The 15,161-nt window shown below is 38.2% G+C and overlaps 1 protein-coding gene and 1 non-coding gene across 3 annotated transcripts in view; both read left to right on the forward strand.

The window, feature by feature from the left end:
- Nucleotides 1-15,161, forward strand: part of POC1B (POC1 centriolar protein B) — a 105,372-nt gene that overhangs the window by 67,499 nt on the left and 22,712 nt on the right. The window lies entirely within an intron of this gene.
- Nucleotides 7,338-7,444, forward strand: LOC114232343 (U6 spliceosomal RNA). The gene has a single exon (XR_003618388.1). It is a non-coding gene; the product is annotated as a U6 spliceosomal RNA (small nuclear RNA).

Below are 15,161 nucleotides of genomic sequence, written 5' to 3' on the forward strand. Positions count from 1 at the left end.
CAATTTTTACAATTAAATCTTAAATTCTAGATTAATTACTTTTAGTTATAAGGTACAGATTTATTGTTAACAAAGTACCCTCAATTTGTGTTGTTTTTTCTTTACTTGTTTGATTTACCTTCAAAAAACATTTAATTCTTATGTTCTTGTATATGTTCAGAGACTTTTACTTCAGTCTTATCGATCTGCTTGTTCTTGATCCATTATCATACCTTGTTAATTATTGTAGCTTTAAAATATGTATTTTTAAATATAGTAAGTACATTGCCCTGGCTGGTGTACTGAGCAGTGGTTAAAATGTCAGCCAGCACGGGCACCAAAGGGTCGTAGGTTAAATTCCCAGTCAAGGACACGTACCTGGGACCTCGGTTGCAGGTTCATTCCCCAGTGCATGAGGGAGGCATCCCATCAGTTGTGTCTCTCTCACATCGATGTTTCTCTCTCTCTTTCTCCCTCCTTTCCTCCATCTCTCGCTCCCTTCCACTCTCTAAAACAAATCAATGGAAAAGAATATCCTCTGGTGAGGATTAAATATATTTTTTGTTTGGTTGTTGTTGTTGTTGTTGTTGTTTTTAATCCTCACCCAAAGATAATGTTCCATTGATTTTCAAGAGGAAGAGGGGGAGAGAGAGAGAGAGAGAGCAAGAAACATTGATGTGAGAAACAGCAATCGCCCCACAGCCTCCTGTATGCACCCCAACTGGGGATCAAACCCACAACCTAAGTATGTGCTCTGACTGGGAATCGAACCCACAACCTTTTGGTGTACAGGACAACACTCCAACCAGTTAAGCCAGGGCTGTTTGTTGTTTTTAAGAAATGATATTCTTTATAGCAAGAATTGTGTGGGCTTACGTTTTCTTTGGTGGTGTTATTGCTATTAGTTCTGGTTTGTGAAGGCATTATTTCCTTTGTGGTATAGATGATAACATAAATTTTTATCAGATTTGGTTAGTGTGATTTTTTTACAAAGTGAGTTCTATTTTCCATTGGCTTTTATTTTAAACAGAGCTATCTTTGTGTGTGTGTGTGTGTGTGTGTGTGTGTGTGTGGTGGCGGGGGGGGGGGGTTAGTAAATATTCTCAATATAATGGGCTAGAAATCTTGTGGGCAAGATTAAAAAACATAGCCAAACCAATAATATTTAGGGTTTTTTTTTTCTGGTGATTTGAGACAGTTTTATGGCTATATGCCTGTTTGCAAAATCCAGGCCATCTCCTCCAACCTTTCTTTCTCTCTTGACATTCCTTAAATCATGAGTACCCACAGTTCCAGGGGATCCAGTCCTCCCATGTTCATGGCCCCGCAGACTCAGTCCCATCTCTTCTTTGGGAGTGATTATGTAGTAGAGTTGTGTTACAGGTTAACACCTTGTCCCTATAAGTGGAACGTTCAAAGCTTTTCGTAGTTCGCTTGGACAATTCTTCTTGTATGAAGCTTCATGTTCAGTAAAATGAATCTGTGCACTTACTCTCTAAGGTTGACATTACGTAAAATAAATTAATTTTAAATGACATCTGGTATTAGACAAAGTACCATGCTGACTGAGTAAATGTTATTCTAGATTCAGAAATATACATGTTGGGGATGATAATAATTTAATGAAATTTCAGGATATAAGTAATTATTCATTTTAAAGAGAACCAGAAATATATTATTAAGATAAAGTGAAGGCAATTGTGTGCTTTGGAAAATCAGTTGAAAAGTTGAATTTAACTAAGAAATGTACTCCCCCAGATTTGTACTTTTAGAAGATTCTGTGTACTTTTTGTACAGTTCAGTACATAGTAAAGTTACTGGAAAAAAAATCATGACATTAACACTATTTTAAAAGTTATGTTGTCCTTTTTTTAAGAAATCATTTATAAAACGTAAGTGTTCTATGAATTATTAATGCCATAAAACTCTGGCTGCTTTACATTTTGGGGACTAAAGATCAGAGGGTCAATATCCTCTTTCTCCCACCTCTGGAAAAAACCATCTCTTTCTGATATATCATTAAATGACACGAAAAATTTCAAGCAAATAAGATTATGTGTAAAAAAAGTAAATGGCACCATTTTTTAATTGAGTATACTGATAGGTTTGTCAAACACAATTGAGAAAAAAAATTTAACTTCAGGATAAATGACCTATCCCCTTAAGTATATTCAGAACTTTTTATTTAGAGAGCAGTTTTCTCCAAGATATTACTAGTATTTTAATCAAGTGTTAAGATCTTTTTTTTTTATTTCTGCTAATATGTGCTGTGATTATTTTTATGTATTTATTAGTCAAGGAAAATGACATTTATGGAGTTTATATCTCAAATTGTGTTTTATCTGTTTATTTTTAGTTTTTGCTTTGGTACTCTTTCCAGACAGTTTTCTTGGCAACAGTGGTATTGCTTCTGCCTGTCATGTGGTTTTTGCAATTATTATCTTTCATTATATTCCCTATCACAACTTTTTTCTTACAAATGTTCTAGTTCTTGTATCTAGCCCTTAACTTATATATTTTTCCTACAGTATTTTAGTCAGAATTCTTTTCCTAAACATAAAAGTATGTATTTTATGAGAATTTTGGCAATGAATTTTGAATAGAAAAATATCAGAATGTACTAGAAGTCTTTGTCTTTTCAGCCCACCTCCACCCTTCCTGGTGTCGTTTCTCACACCAGGGTGGGAGATTTGGATCCCACCCCAATAACCAGGATTTGCTTTTTTTACTCTGCTCCTTGTATACCTGGCATAAGAGGACCTGGAGTACCAGGGGCTGTCCAAGGAGACTGTGGCCAACCAGCTTGCTAGAGTTGGAAAGCCAGTACATATGGAATCAGTTTCTCTCTGATCATAGTCCTACAGCCCCCAGATGAGTGAATCTTGGTAGGAATAGGAAATCTCTCGGAGTACTAGCCACAGATGAGCTCAGGTTCTGCAGGAGCTTGTGCTGTCATCATGAAAGGAAGTGACTCGACCTAATTTGGGGGCTGGCTCAGCAGACATTGTTCATTCATTTCTCAAAAATGAACATGCCAGGTGCTAGGTAGAAGCAGGGGTCAGGGAAGGAGGCATATGGGCTGTAATGGTAAGCAGAAGCCATCATGGAGAGTTACATGGTACAATAAGAGTGAATTTGGGGCATTTGACTAAATCAGGAGTGTGGGTGAGGTAGAATCAGGGAAAATTTCCTTGAAAAAGCATTTGAGCTAAGATCTAAAACCTTGCTATTCAAAATGTGATCCACACATGGATGGTTTGTCTGGGCATCACTTGAGAGGTTGTTAGAGATGCAGATTCTCAGGTATCATCCCGGACCACCTGAATCAGTATAAGACCACCAGGCAAGTCATGTGTACACTGAAGTGTGGGAAGCGCTGATCTAAAGTTCCAGTAGGAGTTGCGGTGAGGGAATGGAGTACTGGAGTGTCCTAGGCAGAGGGAACTGTGTGTGCAAAGACTGTATCTTATGGGAGACCTGGCTTTGCTCTAGGGACCCAGAAGAGTTCTGGAGCCCAGGGATGGGAGAAGAAGGTGGTGTCATGGCAGCTAGGAGAGGAGTGTTTCAAGGCTATAAGAGTAGTCACCATTGCAAGAGCCAAGAGAAATGTCGAAAAATGGTTGGTGAATTTAGCAGATTTGTAGTTATTTGCTGAAGAGCTTTTTTGGTTTAGTAATACAGGGGCAAGCCAGTATGTAGTAGGTTGAAGGGGAGAGGTGAGCAAAAGAGACAGCTAAAATTCTTTTATTCAGTACACTAGAGGCCCGGTGCACGAAATTCGTGCATGGGGGGGTGTGTGTCCCTCAGCCCAGCCTGCACCCTCTCCAATCAGGGACTGCTGGCTCCCCACTGCTCACCTGCCTGCCTTCCTGATTGCCCCTAACCACTTCTGCCTACCAGCCTGATCATCCCCTAACCACTCCCCTGCCAGCCTGATTGATGCATAACTGCTCCCCTGCCAGCCTGTTTGCCCCTAACTGCCCTCTCCTACAGGCCTGGTCACCCCTAACTGCCCTCCCCTGCAGGCCTGGTCACCCCTAACTGCCCTCCCCTGCAGGCCTGGTCCCTCCTAACTGCTCTTCCCTGCAGGCCTGGGTCCCCCCCACAACTACCCTTTCCTGCAGACCCGGTCGCCCCCAACGTCCCTTCTCTGCCGGCCTGGTCACCCCTAACTGCCCTCTCTTGCAGGCTTGATCGCCCCCAACTGCCCTCCCTTGCAGGCCTGGTCCCTCCCAACTACCCTCCTCTCCTGGCCATCTTGTGGTGGCCATCTTGTGTGTGGGGGGGCAGGATCTTTGACCACATAGGGGCAGCCATCTTGTGTGTTGGAGTGATGGTCAATTTGCATATTACTCTTTCATTAGATAGGATAGAGGCCTGGTGCACTGGTGGGGGCCGGCTGGTTTGCCCTGAAGGGTGTCCCAGATCAGAGTGGGGGTTCCCTTGGGGCATGGGATAGCCTGGGCAAGGGGCCTGTGGTGGTTTGCAGGCCGGCCACGCCCCCCGGCGACCCAAGGGGAGGCCCTGGTATCTGGGATTTATTTATCTTATATAATTGAAACTTTGTAGCCTTGAGCGGAGCCAAGCTTCCTGCTTGTTCTGTGGCCGCAGCCATTTTTGTTGGGACTTATTTATCTTCTATAATTGAAACTTTGTAGCCTTGAGTGGAGGCCTTGGCCGGCCATGGTGTGCGGAAAGCTTGGCTTCCTCCATCGCCGGGGGCAACTCAAGCCTCCTGTTCGCTCCATGGCTGCAGCCATGTTGGTTGGGTTAATTTGCATACTCGCTCCTGATTGGCTGGTGGGCATGGCTTGTGGGTGTAGCAGAGGTACAGTCAATTTGCATATTACTCTTTTATTAGATAGGATTTGCTGAGTATCTTTATATTCCAAGCAATGAAAATGTACAAATGAAAGAATAATATGTGTAAGTAGCTATGGGAGTACATCAGCGAAATGGTTAAATAAGGAGTGTGTGTGTGTGTGTGTGTGTGTGTGTGTGTAGATAAATTATCATGATTCTTAACCACTCTTTTTACAAAGCTGTGAATCTAGTTCTCATTCTCTTTGAATCATGGCATCTGTGATAAATATTTTTTTTTAATTTTATGGTAGTATTTGAATGTTATTTCTCCTGGACCATTATTCCCCATGGTAATTGGTTTAAAAAATAATATTTATAAACACACTGATTGTTTTTATTATCTTTGGTTTCTGAGTTTCTTTCACCAGCAAAATGAAGAGGGGAAAAAACCTATACTTATCTGCACATAAAAATGTAAGAAAGAAAAACATAGTATCACTATCAAACAGTATACTGTTAGCATAGCATCTTATTTTCAATTACTTATAATTATCTGTTACTGGTTTTCTACTCATAAGCTATTCTTCCTGGAGAATTTATGTCATAATTTTCTAACTATGTCCACTTACATAATCTTTATCAAGGGGTTAAGTATTTTAGATGAGATTCATAGGTTTAAATGCTTGATGTTAGATTGGCCTCCTGTATGATTATTAGAAAATTATTTTTCATCTATTAAAATAAGACCAGAATTTTTAAATAGATGTGTTGGGTCTTTGTGTACTAAGTACTTTTAAAATGTATTACATATATTTTTCAGGTAGTTGCATGTAAACAGAAACTTGTTTTCCTTTTAAAAACTACATCTGAAAATGTCTTTTAACATTTTGTTTTGGATTGGTTCAACAGCAATTTTCATTTTAAATGTATAGTCAGCATATGCGTATTCATTTACTAGTTAACATTTAGTACAGCCGATTCATTTATTCATTGAATTGCCACCTATCATTAAAAAGCTTATTATTTAATGTGAGAAATCAGATACAGAATGGGGAGAGTTTTTAAAAACTTAGAATGTAAAGGATAGAGAAATTTTTTAATGCCAAAAAATTTATTATTTTGAATGCCTTACACATAGACATGTCGTCAGTTTGTTGTCAGCTCTGAAAGAAGGTAAGCGTTGGCTTCTGCCTTCTAGAAAGATACAATTTAGATTTCAGTGGCATGGAAGTAGGACACAATACGATGATAGGTAATTGAATATAAACTGTAGATTAAACTCTTACATTCTCAGAACAACCTTATAATGTAGCTCAGAATTATTTTCTCCATTTTATAGATGAGGAAATTAAACTTAGATATGAGGAAATTAAACTTAGGGGTCAAGTAATTTGTCCAAGGTCACATAGTTAACACAGGAAAAGATAAGATTAAACCCAAGTCATTGTGACTTGATGTGTCATTCATATAGCCACCATATTATATGATAACATAAATAATTGTACAAATAGCAGAAATGCAACAAAAAATTGATAATTGCCTTAAGAAGCAAAATTGAATTTTTAAAAATATATTTTATTGATTTTTTACAGAGAGGAAGGGAGAGGGATAAAGAGTTAGAAACATCGATGAGAAAGAAACATCGATCAGCTGCCTCCTACACACCCACTACTGGGGATGTGCCCGCAACCAAGGAATCGAACATGCCCTTGACCGGAATCGAACCTGGGACCCTTGAGTCCACAGGCCTACGCTCTATCCACTGAGCCAAACCGGTTAGGGCCAAAATTGAATTTTTATAGAGATTTAAATGAGTGGCAAATTGCATCTACTTAGGGAAGAAAAGACTTCATTATTTTGCAAATGCAAATTAAAGTCAACTAATATAATGTACACTGTGTATACTGCATTCACATAGAAAGCTTTCACTCTGTTTCATGAATGATTTAATGAATCATAAATAGACAGAAGGGTGGTTCTCAGCACCCAGCTATGAATATGCATTACTGTTTTAACCACAGTTATCATTAATCAGACTAGAATATTCACATTATTCTAGATGGTGACTAAAACAATGAAGATAATATTTGCCCTCTAAAAGATGTTTCCTAAAGCATGCCAGTTTTCTGAATGTAGCTTTGTTAAATGACTGGTTGAATCTTTGCCTTAAAATTGCTTCTTCATAGCATTAAAACAAATACAATAAGGATGCTAAAGTCGTATTCAAATGAGGAAAGCATGATTTACTTTGTGTGTATAATTTAAAATAATTATCTCATGACTTTTAACACACTGCTTATTTCATTTGAACTTGGAATATGGAGTTTCAAGCAACAGAAAATAGAGTCTATAAGGAAGGCCAAAGAAAGGCATTATTTATCTCCGAGAATAAGCAAGACCAGGAAATAATTTTTCAGAAATGTTAAATATCATGCTTCTGATTCTGTGATAATTTTATGTTTAACAAAAAATAACAAGGATAATTGAGGATGTAATTTGACTCGATTTGGTTGGCTTTCTGTATATATACATTGTTATGATACTAAAATGGTGGTGTGTTTGCTTTGGAAGCACATATATTAAAATTGAAATGATGCAGAGGATACTAGAAGGGCCTCAATGTGAGGAAAACATGAAATTCATAAAATAGTTCACATTTTTTGGAATTCTATATATGTAGAGAAGGAAGCTCAATGTCATAAAGATGATAGTTCTCCTCAAATCAACAAATCCAAGGCAATTCCAATAAATCCCAGTAGAAATTTTAATCACACCCAAAGAGTTAATTTTAAAGCTTATATGAAGGACAAAGGGCCAAAAATAGCCAGGACAATTTTTTAAGAAATTTGAAGGTTGTGGACTCGTTAAACACTAAGTGTGATGGTGTTACATTTTCTGTCCATAATCAGTTAAAATTTAAAATATCTAACAATTGAATATGTTGACTTTGTAGAAGAGGGGAGATTTTCTTCTCCTCATAGAACAAGTTGATTCTACCATTTTGGACAATATCTGGTAAAACTATGACTTAACTATTCCATGCTAGGGAAACTCATACCTGTATGCAGGAGACATGAGAATGCTTACTGTAACATTCAATACTAGTTAACAGTAGAAGGGACACACAAATTGTGGAATAGTCAATGGAATATTATCTGGCAGTGAAAGTAAATTAATTAGACTTACCTGCATCACCATGGACAAGTCTAAAAATCTTAATTAACAGAAAATACCAAAGATACCTAATATAATACTAATTACATGTTCTTAACATGTAAAAGCAATATTACTGTTTAGGGTGTATACATGTGTGATAAAAGTAAAGGGACATAGATTGTAATAAAAGTTACCGTATTCGAGATGGTGGTGTGCTTTTATGAGGGGAAGGAATGGGAGATCAATCAGAAAATGGTACACTTTATAACTTAAGATGGGGGAGAGGATTGCTTTATTATTCTTTATACCTTTTCATTGAACTTTTTAAAGTGTAATTGAAACTTTAAAAATCAGTTGTTATTAGATTTTTTTTAAAGTATTGTTGATTCATTCAAAATTGTTAGTGTTGCAGTGAGGTTGTTTTTCTTAATTCACTCGTAAATTTCACTTGATTGCTGTTGTACATGCAAAGAAGGGGCAGCTTTCTGAGAGGTGCGCAGATGGCTTTTTCGAGGTTCAATGTGGGTGAAACTAAACCAAATATGGTTTTCAAAGTCTAACTTCCATTTTTTTCATGAGGTAGTACTTACTTGAATATAAAATACTATTTAAAAATACGTCATTATGCGATATCAGCTATTACCTGCCTCAGAATTGAGATTCTCACACACATACACCTTTTTTGGGCAAAGAATGAAGTATAACTGTTTGTTTCCGCCCTAGTCATGTCAGCATGCTGCATAAATTATTCTTGTTGAATTCTATGTGAAAGAAATCATAAGAATGAATCCCTTACTCTGTACCCCTTTAAGGTGTAACAGTAGGATTCACACAACAATTATTATTATTTTTTTAAATTTCTTTATTGATTAAGGTATCATATATTTGTCCTCATCCCCCCATTCCCATCCCACCCCCCTCCCAAAGCATGCCCCCACCCCCTGTTGTCTTTAACCACAACAATTATTAATACTTGTTTTTCTTTTTTAATTTACAGAAAGTTTTTTTATTATTATATTAGAATAGACCAGAGGTGGGGAACCTTGTTTCTGCCAAGAGCCATTTAGATATTTATAACAACATTTGCGGGCCATACAAAATTATCAACTTAAAAATTAGCCTGCTATATTTGGCCAAACATTTAATTAACTCACCCCTAATGTCTTGGCATGGCCAAACCAAATGATTTTGTGGGCCTTATATGGCCCGTGGGCCAGACATTTCCCACCCCTGGTCTAAACTATCAGGAATAACACATACTTGTAGCATTTGTAGTTTAATATTAATGCAAAAGAGAAAGCACTAATTTTATTTCAATGATTACTTACTCTACCACTCATCCCCCAACAATTCTGGTCAGAACTTTATCATTAATCAAGATTTGTCTGATGGTGTACACTGTTCTAGACTAGCATGGGGCATTAGGAGACAGAGCTTCTTTTACGGAATTTATTGTTTATGTTTGCCTAATTATGTCAGAAGTGAAACATAGAAAGCCATTTTTGTACAGATCGTATTTGTCCTTATTGTGTCCTACTCACTCGTGGCTTCAAAATTAATAAGCTTCTGTAGAGATAAGAATAAAGATTAAAGACAAAGACAGACAGATTTGTGACCTCAGCTGTCTTTTCCAAGGGGAGTGAATTAATCATTCAGATATTCCAGTTGATAGCTGCATAGGGATGTGTTTATCAAGTCTCTGACAAAAATGAAATTTCCAATGTGTTTTGAAGAAGAAAAATCAAAGCTCTATGTAAAACCTTATCCCCAAAGCCTGAAGGTTTTCTCTTTGAGAAAAAGATGCATTATTTCTCCCAGGGACAAACAGAGGCTTTCTTAGTTCTGCAAATTTAGTTTGGGAGACACAGATTTCACATGACATTCTCTCATTTTATCCTAGAAAACTTTTGAATCCATCAGACTTGATCAGGTGGATATGTCCTTAGAAGGATACACCGTGCACTGTGGCAATATACAAAATGGAAGAGATGGGATTCTCTTCTTCAGGATCAGCAGCCTGTTGTTCCGAAAAATTTTAGAAATTGAAAATGAATTCTGTATGGTGGGCATGTGATAACCCCGTACAGATGACTCTGTAGCTCTTTTTTCTATTTCCCCTATCTGTCTATCCACTTCTTGGTTAGCACTGGCTTTTGATCTCAAGGAAGGAACCAAAGACAGAGTAACACTCTGACTCACTTCTGAAAGACAGACATCCTCTCCCTGTCAGGATTCTCAGATGAACTCAGTGACTGTCTGAGTCCTTTGTGCTGATGGTAAACTCAGTGTAAAGCCTCCCACTCTTTGGTCACCACTTCCTCTAGTTCTCCAATTTTGATAATTCCTGAAAGGCTTCTAATTCATTGAGTTTCCTGCCTTTTCACTGGCCACCACCTGTCTGTGTCTCTCCTTTATGTGGCTTACATTCTATATTTCATCAGTACAGCCATGCTCTTGCCTCTTTCTTCTGTTATTGTACTCACCAAAAACACCTTCAACCTGTGTCTCTGCCTCATCTGTGCCTAGACCTAAACAACTGATTTTGACTAGGCAGTCTTGCTGACTGATCTCACCTTAAATTTATTTACACAAAGCTCCAGGGCACTCAGTATTGCCTACCCAACCCGTTTACCTAGTGGTTTTTGCCTCACTATCTTTTGACATCAAGGCTCTATATTTTTCCCATCAGTACACATTTGTAATGTATTTCCCCTCATTAAAAAGGAAAATGACAAACCAGAAACAAGGAGGCATCGATCGGACTATCGGGCCTCAGAGGGAGGATGGGGGAGGGTGGGGGGAGGGGGGAGAGATCAACCAAAGGACTTGTGTGCATGCATACGAGTCTATCCAATGGCTAGGTTCAACAGGGGGTTGGGGCATCTGTGGGGAAGGGTGTGGGATGGGAATGGGGGAATGAGGACAAATATGTGACACCTTAATCAATAAAGAAATTTAAAAAAAAAAAAAAGGAAAATGACATTTGACCCCTCTTATCTTTCTAGCTCTTCTGTTGCTCTGCTGCTCCCTTTTATAGCCAACCTAGAGGCCCCGTGCATGAATTTGTGCACATTGAAAGGAAATTAATTAGAAGAAATATTTTAATATCGCTATTCACCCTTTCTCTATAATAGAAGTGTCAACCAAATTCACGATCAACAATGACAGATGGAAACACATGTGTGTGATTGGCGCCAGCGAGAGCTTTATATATGTAGATAAACTTGCTTAATTAGACCTGCTTTCTGATTTAGCTAAATTTTTTCCAGCCCAGTGAAGTACCCCAACTTCTCTTTCAGGGACTTGTGAGCAATACAGCAGTAAATATCAACATGAAGCAGGTTATTATTGTAGATCACACAGGGAGAACAAAGGGTAAAATATTTAACTGTAGCAGTGTTTGACTATATTCTGCACAGTGAGAAAAACTGAAGTCATTTTCAAGGTCCACCACGTCTTACTTCTTTTCAGTCGGGTCAAGTTTCTAAGCTTTCTAAATCTCCGTTTTACAGCTAATGAAAGAAAATAGGATTCTACCAAGTCTCCTATCTACCTACTCCAGGAGTTCTGTGAGGATCAATTGAGATGACGCTAGGGAAAACGCTTCACAGATATTTGGTTAAAGTGTAAAATGTTTGCACCTGACTATAAAGCAAATCGTGTTTCTGGGCTGAAGAAACTGCAAGGAGGCTATTCGCTAGGGAGAGGAAGCCGGGCGTTGCTACATGGTGTCAGTACCCAGCACTCACAGCAACCGTTTCCCGGTTAGGCTGGGCTGTGGGCTGCATTTTATGCCATGGGGTCTCAGCAGCGTTGGCTGTGATTTGGTGGGCTGTCGCTCCGGGATGGTGGCGGGGCCTGTGTCCCACTTGGGGGAAGCCTAGTGTTGCTTTGTCGGTGACAGGTCCATGGTGCTGTTTCTTTGTAAATGGCCAGTGCATGTCACAAGTAGCTCCTGCATTGAGCATCTGCCCCATGGTCAGTGTGCATCATAACCAGTTAGATGGTTGGAGGGACACTTAGCATATTAGCCTTTTATATACATATATAGATTCCCCCAAAGAGTTGCCGATATTCAGTCTTCATTTCTTCAATTTCCACTTTTCTGAATTTGAATTAAGCTTTTGTCCTCATCAACCTACTCACGTCAAGGTCCCAGTGACTCATCTGAATTAGCCTATCTGTACTACTTGGTCCTGGTAATTACTCCATTCTCCTTGTAACTCTTTTCTCATTTGGCTTTTGGGCCACTACCTCTCCTATCTTACATACCACTAGTCACTATTCCTGCTCCTTCTCTCCCTGTTTCTAAAGTCTTTGCAACTCTTCTCTTGTTTGCCTCCTCCATGGTTGACCATAGAACCATGGCTATAAATGTTTATATGCCAAGCACCCCAACTCCAACAGACAAAAACTCCTGTACTTGGGTTCTTTCCAGACCTTGTCCTGTGTACTTCTTCATCTGGCTAGTCATTTGTATCTTTTATATAAACTAGTGTATATATCCTAATAATTCTCCACAACCTCACCACAGAAATCTAGAATCCTATATTTCCAAATGCATTTATGACTTTGTCCCTTGGAAGTTTAATAGGCATTTCAAATTTAAAATGCCCAAAACTTATTCTCCATCTTCCCATTAAAAAATGCATCATCAATGTAGCTACAACTTAATATAACAACTTACCCAGCTTTATTTTTCTTTATAACCTTTGTCACTGCCTGATATTACATCACATATTTACATATTTATTTTTCTACTTCATCCACTGGAATGTAACCTTATGTCAACAGGATCTCTTTTGTTTATTCATTACTTATAGTGGGCAGAATAATGGTCCCGTAAAGATGGCCATGTCCCCATCCCCCAGAATCTCGGAATATGTTTTCTTTTATGGTGAAAGAGACTTTGCAAATGTGATAAAATTAAGGATCTTGAGCTGGGAAGACAATCTGGATTACCCAGGTGGACCCAAGGGTCCTTATAAGGGAAATATGGAGGCTTGGGAATTAGAGGAGATGTGACAATGGAAGCAGGGATTGGAATATGTCTATGAGCCAAGGAATGTGGAAAAGGCAAGGAACACATTTCCTCCTAGAGCCTCTAGAAGGAACACAGCTCTGCCAGCACCTTCATTTTAGCCCCGTAAAACCTACTTTGGACCACTGACCTTCAGAACTTGAAGATAGTAAATTTGTGTTGTTTGAAGCCAGTAGACATGTAATTTGTTATAGCAGCAGTAAGAAGTTAATACACTTCTGTATCTCTGGCACCTAGAATTCTCCTGGCATGTAGGTGATGATTCGGTCTTAAATGCCTCCGCAGAGGCACAACGGGGAAGCATTGCAAGTGGTTATCACTTCACTACAATGATTCTGTTTGAATGAATGGTAAATCTTCATTATTTTGGTATAGAGATTATTGAAGTTTCTGATCCCTATTTTAAATGTTATTTTAAAAAATAAATGACCCATTCTTTCTTTGAAAAATAATATTTACTTTTATTTTTGTCCAGGCAAAAGATATTTTTTTGTTATCCTAGTCTATTTCAGGCAGGCATTTTATAAGTCTCTGTGTGTGTAGTGATTTAGAAATCTCAGAATGTCAGGAATGGAAAGGACTTTAAAGGGCATTCAGTTGAATTTCCTGATCTAATGTTTGTGTATTTCTCACAATATCCCTGACAAGTGACCATCCCAAGTCTATTTTAGAACCTTCAATGCTGGGAAACTCGCTTTAGCTGGAAGGGTCAAGACCACTTCTGGATAGACCTTTCTGACTTTTGTCTGTTTTGTTCCCTACTTAAAGAATTAAACCAAGAATAGAAATGTTAGATTTTAGCCAACACTGACTTATTTAAACCCATTTATTAAAGATGTATCTGAGATATAAGTCACTAATTATCTTTACATGTGAAATGCCTACTTTTGCCTTCACATTTGTCAGAAAATCCTGATGCTTTTCCATCAGAAATCATCAAATATGATTTTATGGGATAAAAACTAAGAACTGATTTATAGTTCGATGATAACTGCTTGCATTGCTCCCCCTTTGTGCCTCTGTGGAGGCATTTAAGACAGTGATTTTTAGTAGAGAATGATATTGATTTCACCTTGGGTTTAAACTTCTCTCCAAATACTGTCAGTTATTTCTATTTTGTGAATGGTTCAGCTGATGTAGGACAGTCCATTAAACAGTTCAATGAATGTTGAGCCCTGTCTGTGTCTCATGCACTATGTTAGGAGAAAAAAAGATGATAATAAAGGTTTGGCTCATGCCCTGTAAGATAAGAGAGTATGCCTTACTAGGTGTACCAGATAATAATGCAGATTTTTTTCAATAGATGGAGTTACACATATGTTGATATATATGCGATTTGATATGTATGCTATTTTGTTGTATTGACAGTAAGCTTCAAAACTTCATATGTCAAATTTGCTGAAGGTGTTAACATTATAGGTATTTTTACGCTTAAAAATGTCGAATTTCGTGCCAAAAAAAGAGCATTTGTGGGAAGTTATAATTAATTACTTTATTTCGAAGACAAGTGCTGCTGAATATTTCGGGAAGCTTATGGTGAACATGCCCCATCTCAAGATATTTGTGAATGCTGTTTTAAACACTTTAAAAGTGATGATCTCGATGTGAAAGACATAGAACATCCAGGTCAACCGAAAAAGTTTGAAGACCAACAATTACAAGCAGTATTGGATGAAGATGTCAAAATCAAAAACAACTTGCAGAAAGATTAAACGTTGCTCAGCAAACAATTTCCGATCGTTTACAAGCAATGGGAAAGATTGTAAAGGAAGGAAAATGGGTGCCACATCAACTGAACGAAAGACAAATGGAAAACCGCCAAGTCATCAGTAAAATGTTGCTTTAATGGCATGAAAGAAAGTCTTTTTTGCATCGCATTGTGACTGGCAATGAAAAGTGGATTTATTTTGAGAATCCCAAATGCACAAAATCATGGGTTGATCCAGGTCAACCATCAACATCAACTGCAAGACCAAATCGCTTCAGAAAGAAGACAGTGCTCTGTGTTTGGTGGGATCAGGAAGGTGTGGTGTATTACGAGCTTCTAAAACTAGGTGAAACCATTAATACTGATCGCTACTGACAACAAATAATCAATTTGAACCACACTTTGATAGTGAAACGACCAGAATGTGCCAGAAGACACGGCAAAGTAATTTTGCTTCATAATGACGCACCATCA

Source organism: Eptesicus fuscus, chromosome 7, assembly GCF_027574615.1.
Source record: "Eptesicus fuscus isolate TK198812 chromosome 7, DD_ASM_mEF_20220401, whole genome shotgun sequence".
Lineage (NCBI taxonomy): Eukaryota > Metazoa > Chordata > Mammalia > Chiroptera > Vespertilionidae > Eptesicus > Eptesicus fuscus.